A 10053-nucleotide genomic window follows, 5' to 3' on the forward strand; every position below is an offset into this window, starting at 1 on the left:
AAAAAAAAAAAAAAAAAAAAAAATGATACTGAAGAGTAAATGATAAAATTTAAAAGAGAGGGACTTCCCTGGCAGTCCAGTGGTTAAGACTCCACGTTCTCAATGCAGGGGGCACAGGTTCGATCCCTGCATGCCATGGCCAAACAAAAAAAAATTAAAAGATAGAACATTATTATTTCAATATAAGGAACAACTTTCAGGTTATAGAAATTTCTTGGATTTTCCAGAGTTGCAAGATAAGAATGAGTCCAACTAAAGCTGAATTAATATGATGCCTGTCATTCAAGTGAAGAGTTAAAAATGTAGTCAAAAATCAAAATCATCTAATATATCTGGATATTTGATATCATGTAGAAATTGATTATTTTTCTTTCACTTTTGTCCAGATATCAAGTAGTCACAGATTGAGATTCACCCTTCATGTCACTGGTTTTAATTTACTTAAACTTGCTGTGTCCCTTATCAATATTTTAAACTGAGTAGAGTACATTTCAGTGAGATCGACTCTCTTTTTCTGGCATTGACTTTTTTTCTCTGATCACAAAAGTATCATATGCTTATTGTGAAAAGGAAAAAGGAAAAATATTGGAAGTTGTGAAGAAAGAATTAAAATTCCCATTATCAAAAAGAAAATTATTAACATTGTCAGGAGTTCTGGGCAGGGAGGAGAAGAGGGGAGTAATATATTTTTTTACACATCTTCAAGTATAATTTTAAATTTTATTGTAGCAGTTAATTTATTAAAATCATATTTAAAATTTAATTTTATATTTAAAAAATAGCATTTATTGGGACTTCCCTGGTGGTCCAGTGGCTAAGACTCCGAACTCGCAATGCAGGGGGCCTGGGTTTGAACCCTGCTCAGGGAACTAGATCCTGCATGCTGTAACTAAGATCCTGCATGCTGCAACTAAGAGGCCGCATGCCGCAACTAAAAAGAGCCCTCATACAGCAACAAAGATCCCAAGTGCCACAACTAAGACCCGGTGCAGCCAAATAAATAATTAAATAACTTTTTTTAAAAAATAGCATTTATTTTTTGTATTAAAATTTATATGTTTAAAATCCCCAAAAAACAAAAACATTGTTAAGAATTTTTCCCTTTGCATATAGGTGTTCATGGGACTGAGTTAATACTGTGCATACAGTTCTGTCCCCTTTTTTTAAATAAACATTTTATTGTAAGCATTTCTGCATATCATCACAGATTCTTCAAAAATATTTATAATGGCACCATCTATTCTGAAGTGTGGATATACTGTCATATATCTGTCTATTCTCCCATTATAGGAGATTTACCTTGTTTTCAATTTTTTCACTATTTTACTTAACTATGGAAGAACATACTATCATATGATTCCTTGCTTCCATCTTTGATTACGTCCCTAGGATGTATTCTTGGAAATGGAATTATAGGTTTGTGCTGGTTATTTTCCATTCCTACTCCCACCTCTGTTCTGCCTTTCTTCATTCTGCTCTGTGTCTTTATAGATCTCATGTCCAGGATCTCTTGCCCTTCGGCTTCCTTGAGATTCATTCGGTGGGTGGCTCCAGGAGGAGGTCAAGAAGCAAGAAGAGAAGGAAGTCGAGGTTTCTCACTCCTTCCTGCTGTGAGGCAGTGGCTGCATGCCTCTTCCCACCTCCAGCCCTGCCCCTCTTTCTTTGTGGTTCCTCCTCCACCGTTCCTGTTCTTACTGAGTTCCATAAGATTATTTCCTCTCTTTGTCCCTTTATCTCTGGGGATGTTGCTCTTCTTTGGGACCCCAACATCCCTTGTTTACTCCCTTAACATGGTCTACCCATCTGTAAGTAGTCTTTTTATTAAAGTCTCCATTTGAACCATCCTGGATGAAATCCCTTTCCTTCTAGGATCCTGACAGACACACACTTTTAAAATATATTCTTGACTAGATATTGCCAAATTGCATTGCAGAAAGGTTATATCCATTTATACTTCCATTAGTAGCATGTGAAAGCCTGATGAGATGAGCTTTTAAAGTTGCAGGAGATTTTTCAAGGCATTCAGTCTCCTGTTTGTTATCTGGTATCTTCCTCGCTGATGTCACTCATAGGCAAAGAGTTCTGCCAAAGGCTATCTAAAGAAAAGTCATGCACGACAAAGGTAAAAATATTGGGATAAGCAGTTGTGTGTCATTTACAACCCTGAAATTCACAATGCAAGGGACCCTGGATTGTATTGTGAAAATGACTCTTTTGACTGACACCTGTAAATAGGGAAGAACACATTCTGCCTGGGCACACGGATACTACGGTGTAGTTTGGGATGTCGGCTCATAAGCAGATGACAACTAAACATTAGCCCAGGAAACCAGTGGGGATGCAGTGCTGCTGCCTATAGGGTCTTGTTAAAAAATTTATTTTTGTTATCTTGTTCTTGCCTGTAGGGTCTTAGTATTCACTTGGTGGAAGGATTTCTTCTGGTCTTCCTAGTCCTGGCTTTCTTAGAAGAGCAGTTTGCAGGTACATGGATTATGAGAAGAAGAAAGAATCCACAAAGAAATCTTCTTCCCTTCTTAAACAGAGGCAACTACACTTATTGGCATTTTACACAATGGTTGCTATAAAGTAGTTGAGATTTTAGTCAAGTGGTGTTTGTTTGTTTGGCTGCACCGGCTCTTAGTTGTGGCACTTGGGATCTTTGTTGTGGCATGGGGGATCTTTACTTGCAGCACATGGGATCTAGTTCCTTGACCAGGGATTGAACCCGGGCCCGCTGTATTGGGAGCATGGAGTCTTAGCCACTGGACAACCAGGGAAGTTCCCCCAAGTGATGTTTATATTACAGCTGACTCAAGGCACAGGTGGAAACATTGTGCTTTTCAGGACTTCTAAGAGTTTGCGTGCTGCAGCTAAGGAGCCCACCTGCCACAACTAAGGAGCTGGTGAGCTGCAACTAAGGAGCACACGTGCCGCAACTAAGGAGCACATGTGCCACAACTAAGGAGCACACCTGCCACAACCAAGACCCAGCGCAACCAAATAAATAAATAAAATGAATATTAAAATAAAAGAAACATTGTGCTTTTCTATTTTCTTGCAAAATATTGAGACACCCAGTGGGCACAACATGAAAATGTCTTTATGGAAAATGGTGAGTTCAGTCAATACCCAGGTAAATAATATTCAATAAGTGCCTCAAAACTTAATTCTAGGGCTTCCCTGGTGGCGCAGTGGTTGAGAGTCCGCCTGCCGATGCAGGGGACACAGGTTCGTGCCCTGGTTCGGGAGGATCCCGCATGCCGCGGAGCGGCTGGGCCCGTGGGCCATGGCCGCTGGGCCTGCGCGTCTGGAGCCTGTGCTCCTCAGCAGGAGAGGCCACAACAGTGAGAGGCCCGCGTACCGCAAAAAAAAAAAAAAAAAAAAAAAAAAAAAAAACTTAATTCTACAAAAGTATTCTTGTTTTTTTTTGGCTGCACTGAGCAACGAGTGGGATCTTAGTTTGCCAACCAGGGATCAAACCCATGCCCCCTGCAGTGGAAGCGAGGATTCTTAACCACTGGACCACTGGGGAAGTTCCTACAAAAGTATTTTTATTAGAGAACTAACCAGAGCCAGGAATCAGACAAACTATTGACTCATATTGGATAATAAAGATATATTATTACCATATATTTTATAGTAGTTTGAGTCCTTTAAACATAAAGTTTCTTTCCATAACACTCAGGAGAGTAGTCTCCCCCACCAGGCTCTGGGCTCCCTGAAGGTAGGGGCCACTCTGGTTTCCTCCAAGCACTAGCTCAGTGTCTAATACATAAAAATCAGATGCTCAGTAAAAGTTTGACAAACTGAACTCATCTGAACAACCACCCCAAGAGGTGGGATAGTTTCTGATTATTTTGCTAGGTGAGGAAAAAAGATCAGAGAGTAAAGACAGTTGCCCTCCAGTTAAATAAATAGAAGAGCCATCTGTGAACCACATCCTGTACTCCTCGACTTTTGCCCCTGCCCAAACTGAGCATGTGGGAAAGCCCCCTTGCTTACATAAACTCCCGTTGCCCTTCCCCTCTGACTTGAGTTAGCAACATCCATCTTTATTCCATTGCTGTGGACACTTTTGGAAGTTCATAGTGTTTAAATCGGGTTTAAACAATCCATGACCCAAGTGAGGCCTCAGTGGGATACCTTCTCAGAGGATTTTCCATGTTAGATTAACTGGTATTTATGCCAAAAACTCTTATGCCGAAAACTCAGCCTCTGTGCACCAGTGGCAAGTTGAATCTTGGAGACAAAGTTTTGGGTGAAGTAGAGAAGAATAGCTTTATTCCTTTGCCAGACAAAGGGGGACACAGTGGGCTCGTGCCTCAAAAACTGTGTGTCCCAACCTGTGGGGATTTGGTGAGGAGTTTTATAGCAATGGTTCAAGGGCGGGGTTGTTAAGGATCAGAGTGTGTGCAGGGCCTGCACTCCTTTAATGTGACCTCAGGTAGTCTCCTGATGAGCTTCTCTGGTTCCTTCTCCCCCCACCCTCCCTCACCACACAGCTTGCGAGATCTCAGTTCCCCAATCAGGGATTGAACCCGGACCATGCTAGTGAAAGCTCAGAATCCTAACCACTAGACCACCAGGGAACTCCCCTTTGGTTCACTTAATCTGGCCTCAGGTGGTCTCCTGATGAGCTTCTCTGGTTCTCGAGGTTATCAAACTGTGACCTTCTCTGGAATTAAGAGTGCTCCATCAGGACTTTCCTGGTGGTCCAGTGGTTAAGACTCCACGCTTCCACTGCAGGGGGCACAGGTTCAATCCCTGGTTGGGGAACTAAGAGCCCGTATGCTGTGCAGCACAGCCAAAGAAAAATGCTTCATCAAGTCGTTAACATCTTCCATTTGTTGAGGGTTTTAGTTCTGTAGAAGAGCTCAAAGATATTGTTATGTGTATCCCTTGAGGTGGAACCAGGACCCTGCTCCAAGTCTGTACTACTGTTTCTTGACTGCTCCTCCCTTGTCTCTGCATCCCCTTTCTTCCCTGATTAGCAGCTGTTTGAATCTGCCCTTTGCAACTTAGGGAAGATCAAGGAGGCTGGAATCTATTCCCTACAAACAAGAAATGGGGGACACAGAAAGGCTTCTGTGCCCAGGAGCCCTACAGGGTCCTGCTTGGTTTCACTATCAAATTCCTTCTTCATCTTATGGGGTTTATGCATTTCCAGCTTCGTAGATCACATGTTTAATCAATTACCTGGAGTGTAGCTAGAGTAATTTGCTTATGTTACCAAGACTTAGCCAAGGGACTTGTAAATTCTCAAGTGTCCCTGACCAGACTTTGTCTTTGGAAAGCAACTTACTGAAAATTCTGATCGCATAGCATGTAAAAGGGTAAAAAGTCCTGGAAGGTTATCTGGGCCAATGTTTCTCAAACCTGGGTTCATGGACCCTTGGGAGTTCCACTGATGAGTTCTTGGAGTCTAGAAGTTATCTATGAATATTTAAAATTTTAGATATCCTTCTATCACATTCCAAAGTTAACATAAATGCCTTCCAGATCACCTGGCTAGCCACCTTATAAGTGAGCCTGGAAACAAGGATTTACTGTTCCACACAAAGTACTTATCTTGGCACCCAGTTATCAACTAAAATAATATCATGTAACTTAAAAAAAATGTAGATATAATTCGCATACCATAAAATCCATCGTTTTAAAGTGTACAATTCAGTGGGTTTTAGTATGTTCACAAGGTTAATGATTCACAACTATTACTACTATATAATTCCAGAACGTTTTCATTACCCCTAAAAAAATCCCTATGCCCACTGGCAGTTATGACCTATTCCTCTTTTAGGGGAGCAGAATTTGCCACCCTGAACTATGTCTCTTTGGCATATTGTTTTAAGCTGGTTCTTTTCTCGTAAACAGCAGACAGGGAAGGGCTCTGAAAACCAAGTAGGAGTTGCCTTTTCATAAGAAACGTTTACATTTGTAAGGGAAATCTCCCCCTTCTACCTGGAAGAAGATGACCAAATCTCTATAAACATCAGTGGGAAGGCAACTTAAATCTGCATCACCATCACCTTTGTTTACTGTGCTTTTCCAGGTAACCTCCCAAAACTGACTCTCCCCACTCTAAACACCTTTTGTCTTTAGCTGACGATGGTATTTAAGGTGAGGCCATTTTGGTGAGTTACTCAATTTTCCTGGGGCTCTCCCACATATGCATGTAATTAAACTTTGATTTTCTCCTGTTAATCTGTCTCATGTCAATTTAATTCTTAGACCAGCCAGAAGAACCTGGAAGGGTAGAGGAAAATTTCTCCGTCCCTGCTCCCTCTCCTCCCCAACCCCTGACAACCACTAATCTACTTTCTCTCTCTTTGGATTTGCCTATTCTGGACATTTTATATAAATGAAATCATACAATATGTGGCTTTTGAGTCTGGCTTCTTTCATGTAGGATGTTTCCAAGGTTCATCCATGTTGTAGCATGTATCAGCACTTTACTTCTTTTTTAACGGCTGAATATTTTCCCATCGTATCCCATTTTGTTACGGAATGCAAGGTCATGTGCCTGATACACAGTGAGGCCAAACAAACCAAAACTTCGGAGTTTAGAGCAGGGAAAGATTTATTGCAGGGCCAAGCGAGAGAATGCGTGGCTTGTGCTCAAAAAAACCTGAACTCCCACATGGGCAAAATTTGGGATGAGGGCTACAGGGTGTGTGGCTTTCTTCCAGTTGATTGGTGGTGAGTTAACAGGGTGGTGTTTCAGGAATCTTGTGCTCAACCTTAAGTTACCATCCTCTGCTTGGGTTCCTGCAGAAGAACTCGAAGATTTTGTTAGGCATATTCCTTCAGAAGGAACCAGGACCTGGTCCCTGCACTATTGTTTATTGACTGCTCCTCCCCTGTTTCTGCATTCCCTCCCTTTCCTGATTAACAACTGTTTGAATCTGCCCTTTGGAACTCATGCAAGGTCTAGGAGGCTGAAAGAAGCCTATTTCCTACAAACAAAAAACAGGGGATATGGAAAGGATTTGTACATGGGATGGCCCCACAGGGTCCTGCTCGCTTTCTGTTTGTTTCCACTTTCTGGCCACTGTGAGTAATGCTGCTGCTGAAACTATGTAACTCTGATTGGGACTTGAACCCATGCGCTGGGACTCGAACCCAGCCAAAACCCCGATTGGGACTTGAACCCACAGTCTTTTAACTGAGATCACACACCTGGTCTTAGGGCTTAATGAAGCTCAGGTTCTTGATGTCTCATCGCAGAAAGAATTCAGTGAGAGCCAGTGATAAGTAAGTAGTGGATTTATTTAGAGACAACACATTCGCTAGACAGAGTTTGGGCCATATCAGAAGGCCAAACAGTACCAGGGTATGAAGTTGTCAGTTTTTATAGGGGTGGGTAATTTCATAGGCTAATGAGGGGGAGGATTATTCTAAGTATTTTGGGAAAGGAGTGGAGATTTCCAGGAATAGGGCCACGGCCCACTTTTTGATCTTTGATGGTTGGCCTCAGAACTGTCATGGCACTGGTGGGTGTGTCACTTAGCTTATGCTAATGTATTACAATGAGGATGTAATGAGGCTCAAGGTCCACTGGAAGTCAAATCTTCTGCCATCTTGGATCTAGTTTGTTCTAACCAGTTTTTGTCATGCCCTATGTCTATGTCATTCTTTTAAAGTTTGTGCCCTGCCCCCTTCCCTCCTGTTTCACTATGAGAAACTTTTAATTCTAAGTTATAAAAATTTGGGTCTGTACGTCTTCAGATATGTTCTTGGGGTCTGTGATTTCTCAAATTTGAGAAATACTGCTGCAGGGTGACTCCATTGCTTAATAAAGAAATTGATCAGGTCACACAGAGTTAATGGAAACTTCTATGATTCATAGCACAAGCTTGCTGTCTTTCTTATCTATGAGAAGTGGACATCTTGATTTAGGGCCTTCCCAAGTTATCTGTTTTGTTCTTGAATGGCAAGAGCCACCACTAGCAGTATGGTTAACCCTTAACCAATAACTCTGGTGTATGTTGATCCAGCCCAGATGCTTGGCAGCTTTTAATTCTCCAAACTCTTGGCCTGCATACTGGTAATATTTCCTCAGGCTAAAAGCCAGCAAAAAGAATCACCTGGCCAAACATCCCCATTCAGCCTGCTTTTCTTCTAGTGTCCTCCCAGGGGAGCTTTTTGGACAAACAAAGCTTGTTGACCCAGTTTGAAGGCCTGGAAAATTATCATGTGAGTCACTGGGACAGCAGAGCTAAGTGCCAGGCCCTTGAGAAACTTTAAGCACAGGCCTCCAGTGTCATTTGTGTCCCAGTAGGGTGGGACCTGGAATCCCAGGGAAGCCTGCCTCTTTTCACCCAGCTGCTCCTCCAGGTGGTTTCCAAGCTCCTTGGCTCTGTGTATGCTGCTGCATAGGCCTATTCCTGTTTTCCTCCACAACGGGCTTTGACTCTAGCTGTTCAGAGTGACAGCTCGGTTGCAGGAAACGAAAACAAACCCAGATACTTAGAGGAAGACATGTAGTATTGTTTGGAGCAAGGCCACAGGCTCTCTCTGGGAAGGAAGTGCTGAAGCAGCTATAAAAGTTTCAAATTAAAGACCAAGAATCCAGAGGCAGTATTTTAAAATAATAGTCACACGAGTGAGGCAGGGTCTTGCAAAAGAGTACCTCCAGATTACTTAAGGGGTGTTTTATAATGTTCTGAAGATGCTACTTCCTAAATTACACAAAGAGCTGGAGAAACATAGCCAGAAAAGCAATGAGGGTAAAACTTGTTACATTTAGATGGGGTGGACAATTTATAGCTTAGATGGTATGATGTCAGAAAGTGCCAAAAGCTTTACTGGTCCTCAAATAACTCTCCCATGGGTATATAGAACTGCTGGGGAAGGGTGAGTACCAAAGTGGGGGCTTCTGAAGATCTAGTACAGCCTGAGGACCAAAGAGTAGGGGTTGATAGGAACAGGTGTGGAGAAAGGTCACTCATGGCCTTTATCTGTTTCTTTTATTTTCTTTTTTTTTTTAAAGTAACACCTCATTTCAAGACTTATTCTAGAGTCTTAATCATCAGGAGGATATAGTTTTAACACATAAGTTGATCCAGGGTTGTATAATTGTATAAATTCATGTTTGGTGGGTGTTTTAAGAGAGTGACTATTAAATTCCTCCCACTATAGGAATGGCACATGAAGTCTCTCTCCTTCATGGTTTTGGAGGATCAACTTCTGTGCCTGGAAGAACTAGAAGAAGACCATTTGATTACCAAGTTTTTGGTATCTTCAGCCCCACTATTGTCTTTCCCCTCACTTCACTTCTGACTTTCTCCCTTTATCCTTTCTGCTTCTGTCTACTTCTGACAGATCTGGCAAAAATACAGAAGATTTGCAGAAACAGGCTGTTCACTTCCCACCCTGGTGCTGTCACTGCAGATTGCTTCAGAGCTGCTGTCTCCTGTGCTTGGACAAAGTGTCGGGCATCCTTCTTTGTCATCACAATCCTGGCGTCTGCCCTGTGTGCTGAGTGCCTTGCAGAGCCAGCAGGCCAGCCCCAGGTATGCCCTCTGTGTGCTTAGGCAGAAGACTGAAGGGGGCCTAGAGAGACTATTCAGAATTAGACAATAAAGATAAAAGAGGGGCGGAATCAGGTAAAGGTAGGCATTTCATGTGTCTAACTGTATCTTCCTGATGCATGACAGTAATGTGCTAACAGCACTGTCCATTAGAACTTTCTGTGATAATGGAAACCTTCTACATCTGTGCTGTCCAATATGGCAACGACACATGGCTATTGAGCACTTGATGTATGGCTAGTGAGGAATTGAAGTTTTTATTGAGTTTAATTTTAATTAATTTAAATAGTCATATATAACTAATGACTATTGACCTAGAGATACTGGTGTTTTAAAAGATAGCAGAGAGGGCTTCCTTGGTGGCGCAGTGGTTGAGAGTCTGCCTGCCGATGCAGGGGACACGGGTTCGTGCCCCGGTCCGGGAAGATCCCATATGCTGTGGAGTGGCTGGGCCAGGGAGCCATGGCCGCTGAGCCTGTGTGTCCGGAGCCTGTGCTCCGCGATGGGAGAGGCCACAACAGTG

The 10053-nt window shown here is 42.5% G+C and overlaps 1 long non-coding RNA gene across 2 annotated transcripts in view; it reads left to right on the forward strand.

Moving 5' to 3' along the window:
• LOC132531681 (uncharacterized) overlaps positions 1–9510 on the forward strand; it is a 33731-nt gene extending 24221 nt beyond the window's left edge. For both annotated transcript variants that reach the window (XR_009544185.1, XR_009544187.1), the window contains exon 4: positions 9322–9510. This is a non-coding gene — a long non-coding RNA (uncharacterized LOC132531681). The remainder of the gene's footprint in view (positions 1–9321) is intronic.
• Positions 9511–10053: the final 543 nt, after the last annotated feature.

The sequence above is a fragment of the Lagenorhynchus albirostris genome, chromosome 1 (genome assembly GCF_949774975.1).
Source record: "Lagenorhynchus albirostris chromosome 1, mLagAlb1.1, whole genome shotgun sequence".
Classification (NCBI taxonomy): Eukaryota; Metazoa; Chordata; class Mammalia; order Artiodactyla; family Delphinidae; genus Lagenorhynchus; species Lagenorhynchus albirostris.